This window comes from Thermobia domestica, chromosome 9, assembly GCF_964235325.1.
Source record: "Thermobia domestica chromosome 9, izTheDome1.hap1.1, whole genome shotgun sequence".
NCBI lineage: Eukaryota > Metazoa > Arthropoda > Insecta > Zygentoma > Lepismatidae > Thermobia > Thermobia domestica.
Window position 1 is genome coordinate 103,659,196 of NC_137462.1, and position 22,588 is coordinate 103,681,783.

General features: G+C 35.2%; 1 protein-coding gene across 3 annotated transcripts in view; it reads left to right on the forward strand.

The window, feature by feature from the left end:
- norpA (no receptor potential A) overlaps nt 1-22,588 on the forward strand; it is a 387,967-nt gene that overhangs the window by 184,362 nt on the left and 181,017 nt on the right. For all 3 annotated transcript variants that reach the window (XM_081771645.1, XM_081771642.1, XM_081771643.1), the window contains exon 3: nt 8,952-9,073. The gene's annotated coding sequence lies outside the window, so the exon portion shown is untranslated. The remainder of the gene's footprint in view (nt 1-8,951; nt 9,074-22,588) is intronic.

Sequence of the window (22,588 nt, forward strand, 5' to 3'; positions counted from 1 at the left end):
AAATTAAGTAAATCGTGTAATAACAATACATAATTGTGTGTTGTGTTTTTGTTTGCAACTATTTGTCATACGGAGGTCACTTCTCAATATTCTTATTACAGCATGGGATTTACGTTCTTTAAATATAGTCGTTAGAGCCGTAAAACAAAACCAAAAATGCAGATATAAACAAAAAAAGAAGTCGAACCATTGTTTCACCCAGCAAGTTCACTATTCCCACAAGCTACTTTGAGACTATATTGTGCTGTAGTCTCTTCTTTCCGTAGATTTTCAGTTCAATACTCTGAAATCCTTTTTTCGCAAGGAAGTGGTGATGCTTTGATCGCTCTCTTATCTTTATATACAGCCGCGGATCCAAGATGTGATCAAGGGAGGGGCTAAACCATAGTTCGCCGCTTTATACAGTATAAAGAAAGTATTTTCCATAAGTAGAAGCTTTGCTTTGTTATAATTAAATATAAACTAATTATTTGCAGAGAAAAACTATATATTTTCATTAAAATTCAACACGTGTTACAGTTTCGCCAACTAACTCTTTGGCTTTATCAGACACTATGCATATACGATTGTACAGTTATCCTGTATCACATACTGTCTGATGAAGCCAAAGAGTTAGTTGGCGAAACTGTAACACGCGTTGAATTTTAATGAAAATATATGGTTTTGCTCAGCAAATAATTAGTTTATATTTAAAGAAAGCATGATTGAAACTCATTTTATGCAGTGTATACTTGAGCGTCAAGGGGGTGCTATACCCTTATAGCTCTCCCCTTAGATCCGCGTCATATATAATATGTTACACGTATGTTGCAGTGTAACTCTGGAAAGTTTGGAGCAATTTTAACCAAACTTTCTTAGTTTGAAAAAGAGTACTGTAAGGATAAGGCCCCAGAGCACACCTAAGGAGAAGTGGAAGGGAGAGATAACAATGATCGAAAATGACTGATATTAGTGTCGAATCCTTAATTTTCGGAGTCACTGAAATGAACAGTGACACTTCCGTTTAAATCTAAATTCAACTCCATTAGTATTACTGAGGGAGGAGGATGGTGACATATAAAAATAATTGAAAATGACCGACATTAGTGTCGGATCCATAGTTCTCGGCGTCCCTAAGGCGATAGAGAGCACCAAAGTGTCTACAACGTCCAGGGTCAGCTCCCAGTTGGGGTAAGGCCCACTTTAGCACTCCTAGGCGGAGGGAAGAAGCAGACAAAAATAGTCGAAAGCGACCGATATTAGAGTCAAGTCTATTATTTTTGGGGTAGCTTAGATAAATAGTAGTCTCCCGGTGATTTTAAGTCAAATTTAAATCCTTCCAACCGGGGTAGTAAAATAGTGACATGTAAAAATATTAAAATCGATCTGTGTTAGTGTCCAATCATTAGTTTTCAGTGTTGCTAAGTTAATTGTGGCAGTTTAGATGCCTATTAAGTTCAAGTTGATCCCGAAGTGATGGCATTATCCACTTAGCCCTCCTAGGAGGAGTGAGAGGGCAGATATAAATATGATAAAACAACCGATATTAGTGTCAATTTTACACTTTTCGAAGTCGCTTAGATAAAGAGTAACACTCCAGATGCCATTTAAGTTCAAGTTCAGACTCCATTAGCACCCTGAAAGGGGGAATTGTGACATGTAAAATAGCTGAAAATGCCCGTTATTAGTGTCGAATCCATAGCTTTCGTGGTTCCTAAGTTGATTAGTCTCAGTTCCAGTGACTTTAAGTTCAGCCTGCAGTAGCGGTGAGATCACTGAATAGGAAGGGAAGAGTGAAAAGGGTAACACACAATGATCGAGAACGACCGATATTGTGTAGTCCATAGTTTTCGGGGTCACTGAGACGACACTTCCGATGCCGTTTAATGCCAAGTTCAGTCAGATTAGTACCCCCTTCTGTTGGGTGGAATGGTGACATGAAAACAATAGTCAAAATTTACCGATATTAGTATAGTTCTCTGGGTTTCTAAGTCGATTGCCGACATTCCCTATACCACTTAAGTCTATGTTTAACTACCATTAGCAACTCTGGTGTGATAGGGAAAACTACCGATATTAATGTTGAATCCATAGTTCACGATATCGCTGAGGATTAATAATTACAACCCGACAGCGTTAAAATCCAAGCTCAGCTCCCATCGATATGGGCATGAGAAAGGGAAGAACAAAATGTCTAAAATAACTGAGATTAGTATTGAAACCATAGTTTGGGTTCGTCAAGCTATTGGATGACATCGTGATGATATTTAATCCCAAGTTTAGGCATGAACGAGCGTGTCAAGTGGATTGAGAGTTTACGATATCCGGTAGGGGAAACAAGTGTTTCCACGTTAAACTCACGGTCCCAAAAATCCCTCTGGATAGAACACCCGTCATACGCTCAATAAATTTATCTGTTAAGCATTGCGTTGTTTCGACGTCTAATGCAAAGTTGCAAGTGCTCGTATTGGATAATCGGCTACTTTCCCTTACACGCTAGAAATGAATTTATTTCAGTAATTATCAACGAGAATACTGCGGCACATTAGTGGGTCTGGATGACTTAGCTACAAATCTAAAGAAATTGTCAGTCGTCTGGTGAACTAATATGAGTACACCGTTAAAAATTTTCCTGGTGTAGTTATCTTTTCTACCATGGAAAAATTTCTTAAGGCACAAACTAGCAGAAATCTCTTGATGATTGTACTCTTTCGAGAATATTGTTTCGAGACTCTCCGAGAAGTTGCCACGATTCGTTAGGATTACTTGTGAGACAAAACAAAGGTAAGGGCGTTAGCGGTGCCGCAAAATAAATTAGGCCGAGAACTATTGTTCGGTTTTACATCAGATCTGTTTTTTTGTAACGCCGGATCCAAACAGGATATTCCAGGAATATTCTATGCTATGTGTGTAGTTAAGGTATCAACTTTGAAAACGTCAGTCAAGATGACGGGCAGTTGGTAATACCAATTCCGAGACATTAACCAATAGACCTCAGAATCAGAATAATCGAGTTGACGTTCTAATGTACTATATACGATTTATTCAAGTTTCAACATTTATTGTCTTCCATAGGGAATATACTGTATTCTGTAACTACAGAAGACGTGAACAGAATATTTCATAATCTTGTTATTATAAGATAGAAATGTGGATAAAGATTATAGTTCATTTTCTAACAAATTATTTAAAATTGGAATAGCTACAGTAGCAAAAATACAATAAAATACTACATAAAATTAATACATAAAATTGTACATAAAATTAACACATTTATTAAGAAATATATAAGTACACTTTATAGAAAATTATAAAACATTTTGACGCAATAATTGACAGTAGGTTTCAAGTGATATCTAAAATCGAAATACAAAAATTTCTATTATATGCTTTGCACATTTAGAACCAATGGTGAATTTCTTTAATGCTCCATTTTAGGTGTATCATACACCCTGTTTCAAAAAGAATATAGTATTTCGAATGCATATATTTATTAAACTTTAAGACATACGAATATGAAATTTTACACACATATTTACGAACCTCTCAAGTTCAAATTACAGATGTTCAATATGTCCTCCATTAGCGACACGAACAATATCACATCGATACTCAAATTCCTCCCATACTCGTGCAAGCATGTCCTGTGTCACTGATGTTATGGCAGTACGGATCCGGTTCTTCAACTCTTCCAGGTTCTGTAGGAGTGGTGCTACATAAACGTTATCTTTAACGACAGGAAGAAGTCACAGGGTGCAAATCCGGTGACCGTGGAGGCCAGCTGATACATGCTAAGTCGCCAGCTCCTTGACGACCAATCCAACGGTTCAGTAGAGTTTCATTCAGATATTCACAGTGAGGGGGTGTCCCGCCTTGTTGAAAAGAGAAGTTTTCTTCGTGCAGCCTCGGAAACAACCAGTTTTGTAACATAGCGAGATACTGCTGACTGTTAACCGTGTTTCCATTAAAGAAGAATGGGCCGTAAACAGATGATCGGGATATAGCACAAAGCACATTGACTTTGGGCGAATCTCGTACATGTTCAATGACTGCATGTGGGTTGTGTAGGCCCCAAATTCGAACATTTTGTTTGTTTACCTGACCACTAACACGGAAAGTCGCTTCATCACTGAACACGATGCGTTGTGCAAAAGTGTTATCATTGTCAATAGCATCCAGAATCTCGTTACAAAATGTCACACGTTTGCGTTTGTCATCAGGACGCAGAGCTTGTAACAGCTGTAACATGTACGGCTTCATAACCAACCGACGTCTCAAAACACGCCAAATTGTTGTTGTCGGCACTTGTAACTCCTGACTGGCACGACGAGTTGATTTTGAAGGACTACGTTGGAAAGCAGTTTGAATTCGTGCAACATTTTCTTCAGGAACACGAGGGCGGCCAGGGCTCTTTCCTTTACATACACATCCTGTATCTATAAACTGTCGATACCATCTGCGAATGTTCCACCCATTCGGAGGATCAATTTGGTACCTCAACTTGAAACGTCTTTGCACTGTAATCACGGAATTGCACTTCGCAAACTCGAGAACACAAAATTATTTCTGCTGCGGAGTAGCCATTTTAAACATATGACGGTTACCAAGCAAAAACTGACATCTAGCGGCTATTAATATAAACTAGACTATGTATTAGTTTCTCCAATAGCCGAGCCGAGGTGCAGCGATGGATAGTCTGGACAAAATAATTCTTTTTGAAACAGGGTGTATTTTGTGTATATAGTATCTTTTAGTATCTTTTATATATAGTATCTTTTATATTTATCACTTTTGCGTTAAATTTTATTACTGAAAGAGCGAACTACTATCATATATACATTTTAACCAGTTTGTATAAAACATATTTAGCTATTTGTTCTTTCTCTAGTAGATAATTTGACAAATTCATTTAAGAATTTAGGGAGCTCCTTCGTGGCTAAGCGGTTAGCTTACGCGCCTTTGGCGTGGGAGACCCGGGTTCGATTCCCGGTGGGAGCTCATGTGGTTCGGATTCCATGTTAATCAGTAGGCCCATGCCTCATATAGCCTAGCTAGCCTATACTAGAGATACTTACAATATTAAAGTTGGCTTCACTTAGGAGTTTATATAATTGCATAAAATCCACTCTTAAAATTTCGTTCAACGGCTTAGTCATTTTACATAGTCAATTATTCTCTTTGTTTAATATCTATAATTAATGGAGGATGGTTTTTATATAGTTTAACCATTGAGTCATTCTTTAATATCAATTTTTTCTTCAAAGATCGATGAAATTAATTCAAGAGTTCTTGAAATTACAATTCCTAGTATCATTAACTGAGCACAAACCAGAAGTATTAAAAAAAAAATCCGATAGTGCCTTAAGGTTCTCCTGTAGTAAGATCACAGTTAGAATCAGTGATTAAAGGAAGATTAAAATATTCTATTATAATTACATTTTCATTAAACCCATTTATAATTTGTCTCAAATTATAAAAATATATGTAACCAAAATGAAATAATTGCAAAAATATAATATACTTGCTGATTTACAGTTAATAAAATATTATTCGATATTTCAACTTCTTTTTCTGTAAAATTATGTGATTTTTGAGAAGAGAAAATTTCATGTAAATAACATTACTTTTGTTGAGCAATAAAGAAATGAAGGAAAGAAAAAAGCAATTGGAAGTAAGAAGGGAAGAAATAAGTACGAAAGAAATTTTACAATAGAGTTAAAGGAAGAAAGAAAGAAAATTAAAAATAAGACATGTACTGTACAATTGATCACGTAACAAAATGCTATGAGTGAGTGTAAATCTTCATCAGAGATTTTGGATAAAATAATATCTTAGTAAACCTAAAAATGAATGCTGTATTATAACCACGACACCTAATTAAGATGAAACATCCTGAAGTATTCATTTACATTATTATTATTATTATTATTATTATTATTATTATTATTATTATTAAATACTAGCAGAATACCAGTTCGTCACACGGGAGAATAAGTTTCATTTTGGACATAAAGAGCTAAATTTGAATTTAAACTGGATCAGAAGTATCACTATTAGTCTCAGCGACTCCAAAAACTATAGATTCAGCACTAATATCGGTCATTTTTGATCAATTTTAAACCTCTTCCCCATCTCCCTTCCCTAAATTGCACTGTCAATGTGAAATGATAAAAACCATCCCAGGCCCGAACCTCATCTATTTTGAAAATTTGACTATATCATTCGGGTGGTTAAAGAGGTTTGAGGTCACAATCATAGTCACTTTCATTTTTATATACATAGTTTTTTCTTTTGTTTTACCTTACAATTCAGTGAATTTACTCTCAATCATTTTGATAATTCGCGCTACCCATCAATCCAGTGCATGATTTTAAAGGTGGGGTTAGGTGTCTTGAAACTCGGTCCGCATTCTGGAACAGATTAATTTCAGATTCCAAGGTATCGCCGTATATGTCGGAACATGGAAGTCAAATAAAACTACTTATTTCAGTAAATTCTGCCTGATATTCAAAGATACTCTGCGAATAGTAAGTGCAAATATATGTAACGTAAAAGTTCATACACCACACAAAAGAAAGTACACTATTGCCCTCCTTACTTCTGTTAGGATCTTCCGTCTGTCCACTTCATCATATTTCTTGTATAATAGATAGCGCCGGTAATAGACTAAAACTTTTAAAAGAGTGGCTAATGAGAGACTTGCGTGTCCTTGCACATTTTTTTTTTTTTTAATGAACTTGATCCACGCGCGAGGAAGCGTGTAGCTAGGGAACGCCAAAGGAAATTGAATGTGTAACGGAAAAGGTTAGCAGGTATAACGTACCCAGAAGAGGAAAACTGTATAGTTGTCTGAGAAAATTACGCAAATAATTGTATGAAATTACGCAAAAGAGGTGGAGTTGTCTCCCGACTTACGCACTGGACGACGCTCCGAAAGACTCTTCATTAAGGGGAACGTTGTTGTTGTGTACCTGGGGGAAATCTACTTCAGTACAGAGTTTCGTCCGCCGCCGCCCACTCATCTTCTCCATACATTGTACAGTACAATTTCCCATATTTTTTCACATACGTGCGTCATAGGGAAAATCCTACTATTAGAGGAATACGTACGTACGTAAAGGAAAATGGTGATAAATGAATTTATTCGCACTTAGAAAAGAGAAAATATGGTCGAAGGAGGGAGAAAGTGGATCACGAAATTCAATGGCTTAAATTAAAAAAAAAATCCTTTTTTTTTTTAGTTGCTTATGGTGACGTCATTTACGTGCCAAGGATTTCATTGCATAAGCGACCACATACCTCGTTCCTTTTCTTTTTATAAACAAAAGGTATTTTAGTAAACTCTGATAACCTGATCTTCTGATTAACTAAGTGGTGCATCATACAGTTGATGCATCTGTATTCTATACGCTTGCATTCTTTTTTTCCAGTTTACGATTGCTATTTTAGAAGTAGCAATGAAATTGAAAATTAAAACATATGAATTCTTGTTTGCTATGGCTGAGAGGTTGTTACATGAAGACAGGGGAAAAAAACAATTGAATTAAGTAGGTAAATGTTCTTATAGCCTATCATCATTACTCTTTCTTTCATCTAGATGGACACACAAGATCGATTTGGAGAAAAGTGGTTATGGGACGATTTGGGCAATCTCGTGTTAGCCTACATGAAATTGGAAGAGAAATCTCGAAAAAATATTTTAAGTCGAAAAATTAATATTATTTGGTAATTTAGGGAAAGGGGAACCCGTGACAATACGGATGAAAGGAAGGCTCCTTCGCAGCTATGTGACTAGCGTATGCGTCTTTGACGCGGGAAGCCTGGGTTCGATACCCGATGGCAGTTCATGTAGTTCTGATTCCACGTTACGATGTAGATCCAAGTCTCATATAACCGTAGTATTGAAAGGAACGCTAAACTCCAAACCAACGAATCACTGAAAGGATAATAGAATGATTTTAATAGAATCGCTACATATATAAGATGTAAATCCATAGAAATTGAGAATTTTTCCCGAAAAATGATTTGTCTGGAACATTAACAGAAAATGTGAAATTAGGAGAAAATGTGGATCTCTTGTCGACATTGATGAGGAAGGTGTTGTAATTTACCTCCATAAATTAGCGCCAATTTAAATTTACGCAGAATTTAGAATACATCGGTTAATTTTGTAACGCTCGTGAAGCCAGTACGTAACGCATACTGAAGGAAAAAGAGGGGCACGGTGACTCAGTGGTAGAACGCTTACCTCTGGTGCGTTCCCTGATGGCCAAGTTAGTTTGTGGTGGAGAACATAGTGTCCGTGGGTTTTCTCGGGGTACTCTCGTCTCCTCCCATTTTCTCATTCCACCAATTCTTCCATCATCATTCATTTGCTTTAGTCATCTTCTCCCTTAGCCTAACAGGCATAACTGCGTTAAATTGAAAAATTTCATTTCATTTAATTTCATTTAAAGAAAGAAAAGGACGTTAAACAGATGGAATTTGAGAACAGTGCCACCAAAATAGAATAACAATGATATAATGGCAACCAAGAACATTTTCACTTGTAAATACAATAACATACCTTTAGATTTTTCACTCATAAGAGAAGAAACGGAAGTTTTTATGGATTACGAGTTGATAATATATACGTAATCCCTTCCCATCTATTAAATAATGAAGTTGGTTAAAATGATGGTTCAATTCATGTTTCGATAGCTTAAGTTCGTGTATAACTAACTCTATATAGCCTCTTTTTCTAACTCGTAGGATGCTCTAAAGCCTATTAATTGTTCAAATTTCAAGCAGTTCAGAACATCGAAAGAACATTTTGTCCTGAACAAGATTTCTTAAATTTATTATTATTATTTTTTTTTATAGAGACTAATTTTATCATCAAATTTATAGATAAGAAATTTATGTTCAGTATTTATGAACGTTTGAGATAAGAATTGCCATTTCTATTAATTATTCGCTTTATTTCTTTGCAGGACTAGGCCTTAGTGGCCTGCTTCTGTTCCATCGCTGTATAGAATTAGGCCATCGGCCTCTGCTCGGCCTCATGTTTCTTGCCGTCACTTCCTAGGTTCACCGAAATCTCTTATGCATTTAGGTAAGTACATCACGCATAGTATTTCGTTAATGTAGTTAATTTTATCCTATATGTATAATATAATATAGGCCTAGTATGTGTGTGTTTGTCCTTAGCTGCAGTTGTTAATGGAAGTTCCATTGTGATCTGAAAAGGTGTAATAGACTTAACATTTGATTGAAATATTCAAGAAACATGAAAACTTTTAAGAATATTAGCATTATGTTGAATTTAACTGGTGTAAGCGTCAAATATTCTATCTGATCGTATTTATTACATTTGAATTAAGGCTCATAATAATCTTACAGGAAAAATTTCACATTCGCTCTATTTTGATTGACAGCATCAAATTGTGGGTGCGTTTTAACCTGCTCTATGTCACCATTATGAATCCGAAGATTGAGAACTCTGGTGTTCTCCTTGGTTTTGTTGACTTCATGAATTGTCTTACCTTTCTCACTGGTCTAGTGACCAATGTATGTAGCTTTGGAGTGTATGACGTTCCGGGTTCGATTTCCGATGAGAAAACATCGAACACACTGTAGTAGTTCAAATTCCACTTTTAAATTGTAAGTTCTCGTCCTATGCACGGTAACTGCTGATAGGGGACGTAAATAAAAGCAGACAATCACGAAGTATCTTAACAGAGCAATGCAAGAGTACACGGGCGAATAATTCATAACTAAAGGCAGATCTTCAATTCCGCCATCTTTGCTGCATTGCATATTACATGTATACTAGACTGTTCTCCAAGCTCACTCGCACTTTTTAAAAATATACCTTAAAGGCAAAGAATAATATAAAAAATGTATAAACTAAATCAGATAATATCTATTTATATATATAAAAATGAAAGTGATTGTTTGTGACTTGATAACTCTTGAACCACCTGACCGATCTCGATCAAATTTTCAACATAGATGAGGTTCGGGCCTGGGATGTCTTTTATCATTTCATTTTGGTGGAGCAACTTAGTTGAAGGGGAGGGGAAGATATATATATAATGATCGAAAATGACCGATATTATTGTCGAATCCGTAGTTTTTCGCAATCGCTCAGATGAACAGTGACGCTTTCGATGCTGTTTAAATCAAAATTCAGCCCCGCAACTTAGGACAAAAGGAGAGAGAGATACGTATAAAGAAGTTGTGCATTTAAAGTTTTTATTTGAACTCAGCGACGCAGGTAATCATGCTAGTATTAATAATTGTTTTCAAGACCTTTCGTATAGCGTATACATTTGGATGGCTAATAATTCTGACGTCATATACTAGGTGCGTAGTCATATACTACGCACCCAAATCTCTGGTCTGTAAGAATATGTTTGGAGACGGTTATTAGTTTATTTAATAGCATTTTGCACGTACTACCTGGCTCATTTTCCACATTTTTAATATTCTTTACTGTCTCGAAGTTATTCACTAAAATAATAATACAGGATTCATTTCGGCAATTCAAGTATACGAGATAATAGACGTTCCGAATGGACATGACAGTAGTGTAGCGTCGTGAAATTGGTGGCAAATTGTAGAAAGACATTAAGGCTTTATGGAGAAGAAAATTGATTTCATATACTAATAAAATGAAGCATTAGTTGTTATTAAGGATTTAGATTTCTGGGCTTTCGGCATCTAAAGCCATTTAGTCCGTCACGTTTGAGGGATGACGTCCCTTGGCGAGCACACTATCCGAGCAAAGGGAAGGAAGGAAGCGTATAAGTTAGGACCCACACCGGCAATTGCCTGGTGTAAATGAGAAAAATACAGGAAAACCTCATTCAGGGTGGCTGGCCTAAAAAAGCGTTTTACACTTTTTCGACCGAGTGCCCCCACCGGGAATCGAACCCGGGACCGCTCTAGTTGTGACTAGATACTCTTTATTACGACTAAGAATATATGATTGATTTTATGGTTTTGCTTATTAAGAATATTGAAAGTACCAACTGACCATAGAAGCTATACTTTTAACGGCTGCGAACCAACAAAAATATCACGACACCCCACTGCTATTCAATTTTTCACTCGACTCATCCTTACAACATTTAACGTTGAAAATATTAATAGAAATATTCCTGCTATTTTGGAAGTTGACTTTTAGATATCTCTTACGTGAAAACACAGACGAGAACTTGAGATGTCTTTCGAATCTTAGACTGTCTTCTGCAAATACGAACTTTTGTTTATAAGCGAGGACATTAGGGCAGAGAGAGCATGATGGGGAAAAAAAAATCAAGTTTCACTCCCCACAGTTATGTTGCTTAGACTAAAGGAGACAGTGAAAAAATGAAATGAAATCTGTTTTACGTCCCACGGTTATGCCGGTGAGGCTAAAGGAGACGGTGATGATGAGAGATGAGTGAAACGGTGGAATGAAGAAAATAGGAGGAAACGGGAGAACCCCGAGAAAACCCACGAGCACGGTGTTTGTCCACCACAAAGTCCATACGGCGCGAGCTGGGATCGAACCAGGGACCCCAAGCACCGGAGGTGAACGCTCTACCACTGAGCTGCGCGCCCCCAGGTTGAGAACCACTACTTTCAATTGAAGCATTCTGACAGTCTGTTAGAAATTTTCATTCTGACTACTATGAGTAAACTGGATCCTTTTGTTTCTATTGAGCATGAAATAGTGAATTTCCATGAAAGGTTAAGAGTAATTCTGATATTTTCGTATATCAATAAGATACATCATTCCTCAAAGTAACAAATACGGTGAATATAAACATACGATCAATAGACATATTACATCAGGGTGAAATAGGCTTAAACTTCAGAAACTACAAAATATATTATTGCTCTCCCCGCCGGTCTAGTGGCGAGCACGTCTGCCTTTGGTGTACGGGGTCCCGGGTTGGATTCCTGCTGGGAGAAATTTTGGAATTGAACTGTCCCCAATGTTTTTGTGTTCGTGTCCCTGTCGTTCAATTTTACTGGAAATAACTGTAAAATGTGTATACCGAGTAGAAAATAGAGAAAAGTTACTGTGATACATTCGGTGAATCAGTTAAGGAAAAGAAAAAAAATGTCTAAAGCGCTTGCGCTTAGATCAGTCTTAAAGGTTAGTTCGAGTCCCACAAGAGTTTTCTTTTACCTGTTCTCGAAGTTTCTCTTTGTGTTTCTATCGGATTCGATTAAATAGAACTTCGAATTGAAACCACGTGGAATTCATTTGTTGACTAAGCCAGAAATTCTGATAAAGATACGACTATGATATTATTATTATTATTATTATTATTATTATTATTATTATTATCCTCAGTTTTACTCTGGGCCAGAGGAAAATTCTGACGTCTCCTTTTAGAATTCGCGAAATTTCTACTACAAGCCTCTCCAGCAAGATGACCCAGGACCTCCCCCCCGAAATTAATTTCTAAAAACGTGGCTGTACATAGGTAAATACCACTGGTTTCGTTAGTATAGAAAGTTTATACATCTATCAGGTTTGAGAGTTTAATATTTCATACTAACTCTAAATACACTGATGGAACTATTGTAGGCTGAAAATATTTTTTGAACTATAGGAGGTAAGCTTTATCGAATAGTAGTTAGTTAAGGATACTATCTTGACATTCGTCTGATGAAACTAAGGAAAAATCCTAGAATAATAATCCTAGAAATAAAGGCTCTTTAAAAAAATAAAATTTTCTCTTCTTTAAGTTCTGTTCATACTATTATGACCATAGTTTCCATCACTAATGTACGTCTTCGATTTACATTGTTACTGTTATAGTGTTATAGTTACAATAGATGTGATATTGTAAGATTTTGTTAACATGGAAATTTGAAATTAAAAAAAAGAAAAAAATATATGCTGGATTGGCAATACCGTTGATCTCTTGCGGAATATGTCACAGAATTTTCCATGTTTCGATATTTGCATCGTATCAAATTTCAGCGATTTTTTTCTTAAATCGTTAGTTTAAAAGTTGTAACAGTGTTTCAGGATAAATGGTCCGCCCAGTATGTGATATCAACATATTCATCGTCTTGTTTATGGACCGTCGAACAAAACTAAAATGCTTCCTGCCAATTTCAATAAAAGGTATCACTGTAATAAAGGAATTTTGTAGTTGCTGAAGAGCAGGGTTCCACGAGTATTCGTACGCAGTTTTCTTGTGTTGTATATACCCAGAAAATAATTTCATTTTACCTTTATTTTCAAATAAAATAATTCGGAAAGGAGAATATTATTTGCAGAGTTTCCGTACCATTTGTTACTCGTATGTATAATATATAACATGTTAAAATGGAGCAAAGCTATTATAGTATTCGACTGGTAGCGGATTACAGGAACGTTTCCTTTCAAACCGTTATTCTTATTCACAGAATTAATCAAGAAGTTTAACAAAAATAATTTTCGTAAAGTCACGGTATAAAAGACATGGGGAAATTTCTACAACACATTGACAGACGAAAAATGTAATTATGTTTTCTAACATAAACTTCGTCTAGGTCGGTAACCCACTGGTTTTTATTACGTAACAATCTTGGTATAAGACTGAAAGAATTCTATAGACTTCGAAGATCCGTGACACGAAACTTTTATATAAGAATTTGTACAAGAAAAATTATGATTTCGGGTATTACATACGACACGCGATGACACGAGTTGGAACAGTTACAGAAAACACGGACATCTTTCAAGGACATATTGAAATTTTTGCAGACAGTAAGGAAGTTCGTCTTGTCCTCACGAAGGTCGATTGTGAGTCTTTAACAATGCATGCAATAGAAGAACACACACTTGCAGATACAGACTTGAAGCATCAATTTCAACACGAAGGCAAATTAATGGTTACTCTATGAGCTATGTAGGTTATTATGAGTACGTTTATACGTTATCCGTTTACAAAGCAGAAACTACTTTTTCTTTCCTATAATATGCATCTTGCTTCGTATAATGAACCTCCTTAAGGCTCAAAATAAAGCCTATTATCAGAGATAATAGGTTTTAAAGTATAATCTCGTCTGACTTTTAAATGCTATTTAAGATGCATTACCATGAAGGAAAAATAACATTTTACTCGTGACCAATTTACGCGAATGACCAACGAAAAACAAAATTTAAAATCAACAAGACGTGAAATTACATACAAATTGTCTTATCACAACCAACGTAACACACTAACAAGCACAGGAGCAAGAAATTATGAACATCGATAAGAATAATATATAAGAAATCTCGATTTAAAAAGCATTCATCTGTAATAGTTATATATGTATATTTCTGTTGTGGCTAAGAAAAGAAAGAACAACTTAATTTAACTTAGTATTACTACTAAGGTGACTGACAATAGCGTATTCCGCAGACCTTAGGATGGTTATACACAATTTGAACAAGTTCGATTTGGAACGCACTTTACTTTTCAGAATTGAAGATGAGACATGAGCCTAAAGTTTTACATGGTTTCGAAACTATATGAGCTTTCACACGAAATATTTCGACCGTTGAAATATTGCACATGATACGGTGACTCCTACCTCAGGTTGTGTAGACTATCGGAATATAACACTAATATGTTCTGTGTGGCAATGAAACAGTTCTTACGTTATCGTAGTCATATGACAATTTAGATAGATAAAAGGATTTCCTTTAAAAAAAAGAGAGAGAGAAGTGAGGTTAGAAAGCGGAAATAACAAACTTGCAGGCACATGTAAAGACTGTTACATAATTAGTTCCTTGTACAAGTCGAACTGATTAAGGTATTATTGTATCGGTGTTAAAATGTGTCGTGTTTTAAGAAAGACAATTCATGCAACAATTTGTTTTTCAAAGAAATTAACTATTGTTTTGTTATTAATTTTCAATTAGTGTCCCTTTCAGTAGCGAGACTATGTAAGACGCGGATCTACAGCTTAACATGGGATCCGTTCCGAACTACATGGGTTCCTTCCGAATTGTTCATTTATGATACTGACATCTTCAGTATATGTTCGTGACGTAAAAATTAATCGTATAAATTTGTGAAGTACGTACCGTACAATAATTTGTAACTATTATTGAATGCCTTGGAGTAACATTAACATGGGTTGATCGTAGTTTTATAGAAGCCAATCATACAGAAGCAACTACTGTAACTGCAGAAAGAAGCGCAAGATAAGTGAGTATTGAAGCTGATTCTTTGCTCAGTTTTACCATGTTAATTACCAAAGAACTAACATTTATGTCATTGGTAAAAAGTATCCACGCTGGTATGTATTTCTAATAGCGTTTTTTTTTTCTAAATACTAATTTCAGAATGCTGAATTCGATGTAATTATTTTAAAACATCAATGGAGTCACGGGAAAAATGAACTCAAAATATTTATGCTCTATATCCCAAACTTGATCATGTTTCTCGTGATCCATAGTTCCATTGGAATATAGTTCCAATGACATTTTGAAATAGATCCATTGAATTCAGGATCTTCAAATTAGTACAGAGCTCCATCGTAGGAGACTCGGGTTCGGTTCCCGGCGAGTTTTCATGTGACTCGGATCTCTTGTTAAGCTGAGATTTACGCTTCATATAGTCTCATTGCTGAAAGGGACGCTAAATCACAAATTAACCAAAAGTGGGTCATCGCACTAAACTCTTTTGCTCCAATTCTTTAAGCTAAATCATGTCGTGCTGCAGTTATTACTGAAAGATTTTATTGTGAAACACGAGCAACATTATAAGTTGCTTTTGGAAAACTACGCCAAAAGAAAACTCATCTCCCAAAATAAATTATCCCCTCTAGGTTTTTCCATAAATAATAACTTACGCTATATGATTGGATTGTTAATGAAACATCTTTTATATAAAAAATAAAATCTCATGAGTGGTATTCTACAAAGTTGAAAAAAATCCCACCCCAAGAGTTAATTACCCTTTGTGATTGTTTTCCTCGTAACGAATAATTTACACGATATTATAGTTATTAATGAGTTACTTTATTTTATCAGGTTATTAATGAAATATCTAATAATGAAATATGAAAACAAAATTACCTTTAATCGTTGTGAAGAAGATCGTCTGAAAAACTCACTCCAAAGAATAAACTACACCTCATAGATTTTTTAGAACAAATGAGTTACACTTTGTCAGCTTATTTATGAAATATAAAGACAATCACATGAGTCGTTTTTGAGAAAATTGTCCAAAGAAAACACCTTTAAGAATAGACTACTCTTTGTCAAATTTTCCCAGAGACTTATACCAGATGATGGAGTCGTTTTTGCAAAATTGATTTATAAATATATAAACAAAATCGTTGGAGCCGTTTTTGAGAAAATCCCAATTTTGGATTTTTACCCTTATGTAAACCACCCTAATTCTTACTGAAAATTCGAGACAATTTATTTCACTCATTTCTTTGCCTTCAGATGTAATATACTGATTAAACTTTATCCTCCTGTGCGAAGAACAGGCATTTCAGATAACATACAGATGTATACAGTGGCTTGAAAAAGTATTCGTAAAGTACCAGTATTCGAACAATTTCAGTGATACTATTCCTGTCGAGGGTGTAAACTGGTTAATTACATTACGTGTATTAATTTACACATCTGTGAATATATTAATATTGGTATTGTCGTCGATTAAAAGTTATTCTCTATTTGTAACAAAAAATAATTCTAAAATCATATATTATAACATTACTTATATATTGCCCACAGTTCGTGTATATATATTAGTTATTATGTAAATTAAAGATAACTTCAATAAACATACACCAGTTTAGAATGCACAAAACTCTATATTTTACGATATTCATGTATTTTACTGCATCATTCAAAATTATGCATCTAACAAATATGGCGACACTCACAATTATAAACATCTCGGCTAACATCACCATAGCAACGCACAAACAAAATACCTATTTCAACCAACTAAATATTTTCTTCCTCTATAGACAGTGCTTGAGCCCTGATCACAATCGAAATATACAAAATATACAACGTTACTGTTGTAATGTGGGAAAAGTATTCGTACAACTAACATATTCAAGAAAATAATAGTAATATCATCTTTAAATTAATAGTCTTGGGATTCCGTCTAGCAGCCAAGTTCGCTATAATTGCAGGCAAATGTTCCAATCTTCCAATAGCGCATTCCTGAGATTTGTTTTGTTAGAAATGTGCCTTTATTTTACTTTTTTTGGTCAAATACGTCCCATAATGCTGTAAGTAATTGATGTCTGGGGCTTGTGAGTGTGTGGGAAGGTATTTGAGTACATTTATTAGCACCCACATATTGATATTTTGTGCTATGCGTTGGGTCGTTATCGTGTACAGGTTTAAAATCATTATTGAGACCAATGTTTACAGTATTTTGTCGTACATTGTTCATCTGAATATTGATATAGCTCGTTTAGTTTGTCACTTCTACGAAGCTCAAATTTCCGACTATAGCAATCCCCTAAACAAACAAACACAATGTTCACTGTGAGAGTAAGATTCTTGGGATCCATCTCTGTATTTTTTTTCTCCAATCGACTCTTTTCCCATCTGAACCAAGTTGTACTTCTGTAATTACTTTTATCGATGAAAATCACTTGGTTCCAAAAGTCACTAAGCGTATTTACACACTTAAGATGCTTCTTGCGATACCTGTCATTTGCCAATCTTTCTTCTTTCTTGAGACACGACTGTGATAGCTGTTGTTTTCAGCATATTCCTCACTGTATCTCCTAAAGCCTTTACTCTTCGTCTCTGCAACTCATTTGTAATCTGAAGAGTACTCGTTTTAGTATTCACTTTGGTAGTACGCTCTATAATGTTCTTTTCTCTATTTGATAGTATCTAGTGTGACCACTTCTACGTTTGATTTAACTGACTTCGTAACGTGATATCTATTGAGTATCGATTGTAGTATCTTATTTAGTAGTAAAGTAAGTTAGACGAACTCGTCACGCTCTTTTAGATATTTCAAAGATTTTGTTTGATTGTGAAGCCTGATGATAATTTTTCTTTGCTTTTCTCTTGTTTCTTTCCCTTTGCGCCTATTTCAGCTTTTTCTATGTTTGCAACGAATCGAGATCAAGAAGTTAGTTGATATGTTTCTTAGCAACTTTTCTTCACACCATTACAAAACTGATCACATTAAGGGTTTGGAAGGCGTATTTACTATAAATAAAACAACGTTGTACGAATATTTTTCGGCGCTGGTGAGGCGTAATTTCAGCAAACACTGCATAGATGCCGCAACTGGCAAACTAATGGTTCAATATACTATAGACGTAATCCCTACGGTTCGTTCATATGCCATACATAAACTCTACCTATTTTACTCACTATAATCAACACACATTCATTCTTTTAAAAAAATATTAACTGTACGAATACTTTTTCGAGTCACTGTAGGCTATATAACCGCGTGTTTGTTCAAAAATACGCTATAATTCCGAGATCGATATGTTTTTACAATATGTACAAAATGTCAGTTAAAATAAAAATATCTATTTCATCATGACTTTTCAAATGGATGCACCACTCAATATATGCTGTAGAACTCCTTTGTGGTTATATTGTTGGTGTACGTGCCCCTTCAGCGCTGGAGACCAGACCGCGATTCCCGCGGGAGCCCATGTTCAGGTCTCACCTTTCATGTTAAAACTGTAGGTCCACATCTCAAATAGCCTCGGCGCTGAAAGGGAACTCTGAACTCCAATGGAACCAACCAATCAATTCTCCCTTAGTGCACTCTATTTAAAAATTGAGTAGTTATTAGCCACAATCACGCTGGCAGGGGTAATTTAGTAGTTTCTTAGATTCTGTGATAGGTATAACCCTATACTTATGTAAGAACTTCTTTAGAACATACTTTATTATCTAAACTAGCATAAGAAATCATTTGTTTTCCGGACACACACCATACTCTTGGGATTCTTTCTATAATGTTTTCACAGCCATATAACGCTTACTTATGACTTCAACACGCGACACAGATATTTTACAATAGGTGCATACATTCTCAAACACACACACACATTTTTTTCTACTATATCAAGGCTATCTTACACTTGAAAAAAAAAATAAATAATAAGTGCGCAAGGGAAAACATAAGCTCTGTTGTTAACAGTGATAACACTCAGAATGTCTCGTACTGGTACTCGTGTATTCGGAAGAAAATGCTCTCAAGTGGAAAATATTGGGACCAAATATGTTTATGGGATATACACCACAGGATGTTAACGCGTCGTTTGTCAATCCTATGCAGCACAAGTAATCTAATTATTTCAAAACCGTATTTACAATGTTTAAGGCATTCTATCGTTCGTAACGTAATCGATCACAATTGTCAAATTAGTACTTCCTTGAAATTAATGTTCTCGTACATTCGAATCGTTAGCGATTTTGCATTTTGGACATGCATCATTTTAGTTCTGGTTGAGATTTCTAGTGTTGGTACAGATTTGGCAGTGTCGGCTGAAGATCGTGCGTAAAGACAGTTTCTTAACGGGTTGAGTATCTACGCCATTTTTACGCTATTTTGTCAGGCAGTTAATTTATAAGGAGAGTTATTGTTCTAAAAAAAATTGAACTGAAATTTGTATAAAACAAAAGTTTTTAATATTAGTTAAATTCGATAATTTAAATATTAAAATCGCCAAATTTAATTTTCGTGAAATAAAGGATATTGTCACTATTTTGCAAAAAGGGGATAACTGACAAATTATAAATTTCTCAGAAGAAGGCAAAATGGGTTGATTTCTCTATACCACAATCTACATCTGTGTCAGTTATACCGCTAGTTATCTTTGGACTGGTTGGGTTATAGTTATACCCGTTTCGCATGATGATGGAGTCTTTTTTATTTCAAGTTCAAAAATGCTGCTATCTGAATTTCGCCAAAAATGTCAGTTACCCCCTTTTTGCAAAATGACTATGTTTGAAATAGATTTGAATAAGAAATGCGTAAAGGCAAACCATTAACATTCCAATTTGTTGTAAAGCAAACAGAAAAATAATTCCCTGTATAAAAATCAATTAAAAAAACGGGTATTGAACACCGTTAATTTGTGCGTTCGTAATTTCATGCTCCTTATCTCTACCGAGGCTATATGTGAGATGAACTCGCACCGCCTTATGCAGAGTCGTTTTGACGTATGATTAGCGTAATATTAAAGGCCTGACTACTGCAGGAAGCATTTGTTAGTCGAACTCTTTAGTATCGTACTAATCACGAGTCAGGACGACTTTATGCATGGACCCCGCACAGTTTAGCGTGAAATCCGAACTACTTATTCTTCCGCCGAGAATTGGACTTGTCTTCCGTATCTCGTAAGAGGTTATAAGGAGAAGTTTAAATAAAATGGGACACCGTAAATTGGCAGACTTACAGTGAGCTTCCTAACAGCCTTAATTGTTTATTTTTGTTTCTTCAAGCAATTGCTATTAAGTCGTTAAAGATAGAATAATTTTTAGATTTCCAGACTATGAAATGACTGAAGTATGGAACATGTTAGAGAACGGCAGTGTCCTTCTGTCTGTAGACCAGTGGTTCTCAACTGATGTGTTTCTAAGGTATGTCGCGAAATTTTAGAATTTAAAAATCATGAAGAATATAAGAACAATTTGTTAAAATTGAGACTTACTGTACCAGTCAACATCTCCAGCGGTAGCAATAATGCTTAGTGCTATATAGAAGTATTATAAATAGATATTATTATTATTATTATTATTATTATTATTATTATTATTAGTAGTAGTAGTAGTAGTAGTAGTAGTAGTATTTGTATTATTTATAATAAAAATATCAAACAAATGTGTCGCGATGTCGTGAGTGTTTAGTAAAGTGTGCCTTCAGTCAAAAAAAGGTTGAGATCCAATGTTGTAGATAATACGAGTAGGTATCAGAGCGAAAACGGTAAGAAAAAGCTATCTTTGTTAGTGTTTCAGCGTCTCAAGAATAGGGTCTGTCTCCTTAGTTATCTCTATACCAATCGGAAATGGTGGAAATCTTCCATTTCCGATTTTGATGTTAATAGTCGTAGAGCAACAACGATAAAAGATAATTTTTTTTGACATGAATTTAGCGTCCCCAAAATAGGTCCATCCAGGAATCTAATTTCTGTTGTTGCCGGAAGTGACAAAAATAACCATTTTCGGTCTCAATATTGATCGTCGTTGAGGAAGAACGGCAAGATATCTCCTCGCTAGAAGGCAAAAGACACCACAAGCACCGGCTAATTTTCATTTTATATATATAATATATGCTACTACAAATAATGTTCAATTTTTTTAATACAGATTTAGCAATATATGAAAATACGTTCCACCTCAGGTCTGTCTCTATTGAAACTGGAGGTTGTAGAGGTCTGTTGCTTGCAGTTTTAATATACGATTTTCATAGAAGGAAAACGGTAAAAGCAAACGATAAATTATTTTATGATTTAATATTCTCATCTCTCCCCAATCATTATCCATGTATTTAACCAGAACGGATATTCCTAGTTAGGAAATTAATCTCTTATAATTTAAAAATCTACTGTAGTTTCATAACCAGTGGCGGCCTTTACATATGGCAAACCAGGCAATCGCCCGGGGCCTTGTGTATGAAAGGTCCTCGCGCTTTACAATACTACTCTTCATTTTTTTAAAATATATATGAACAACAGATTATGTGTCATACAATAAAATTCTGTAGTTCACAAAATCCCGGAATAGTCGAACCGACTAGTTATGTAAGTTCAGTGTATTAATGAGCCCTGTTGCCCGTCATTATTTATCCTGTAATGTTTCTGTGTAGATGGACAGACTTGTAAAATTCAAATCTGATCAGCCTTGCACCTACAATATATTTCTGTAACGGTATAGCACCGTGAAACTAAAACAATAAGTTTAGTTTTCAATATTAACTCAGAATGCTTTGGTGTAAAAGCACTGGAAATATATTTTACACAGGCTATTTGCTACTGCTCACTTCCTAGCTTCATACAATTTAGCATTCAGGAATTATATAGTGAAAATTTGATCACCGATATTACCAGTAACTTTTCGGATTCAGTTAATTGCTAGATTTGAGACAACTTTACATAAATGTCGGTCCCACCAAGGAGATTAATGATCACTATTTATTTAATAATAATAAAAAAAACCTTGAATTTTAAAATCCTATGTCAAGTAAAAGTTTAATAAGTTAAAAAAAGATAGCTACTACTCCATTATTCTTGATTGTACACGAAATCTCTCTTGTGTTGAGCAGCAATGTGTGATAGTGCGATTAGTAAACAAAGGCACAATTGAAATCGAGAATTCTACGAGTTGGTGTATTTACTTGTGCAGAAAATGGCCTGACAACATTTCGAGACATGTTACTTTTGATATTGTCATGCAACCTGCAAAAGGGCCCTGCTGGGTTCTCTCATCCTAGCCTTTCAAAGGCTAAAGCCACCTCTGTTTAAGATGTATGACATTCGTGTTTGTTTTGTTTTTATAGAACATATATGCGGTAGTGTAGTCGAAAATGCGTCTCTACCATTAATTGGATATATCGGGTTCGATCGCCGGTAGAAGAGATGGATTTATCTACTATTGAGGGCAATGACACACGCAGAATTTCGTTCC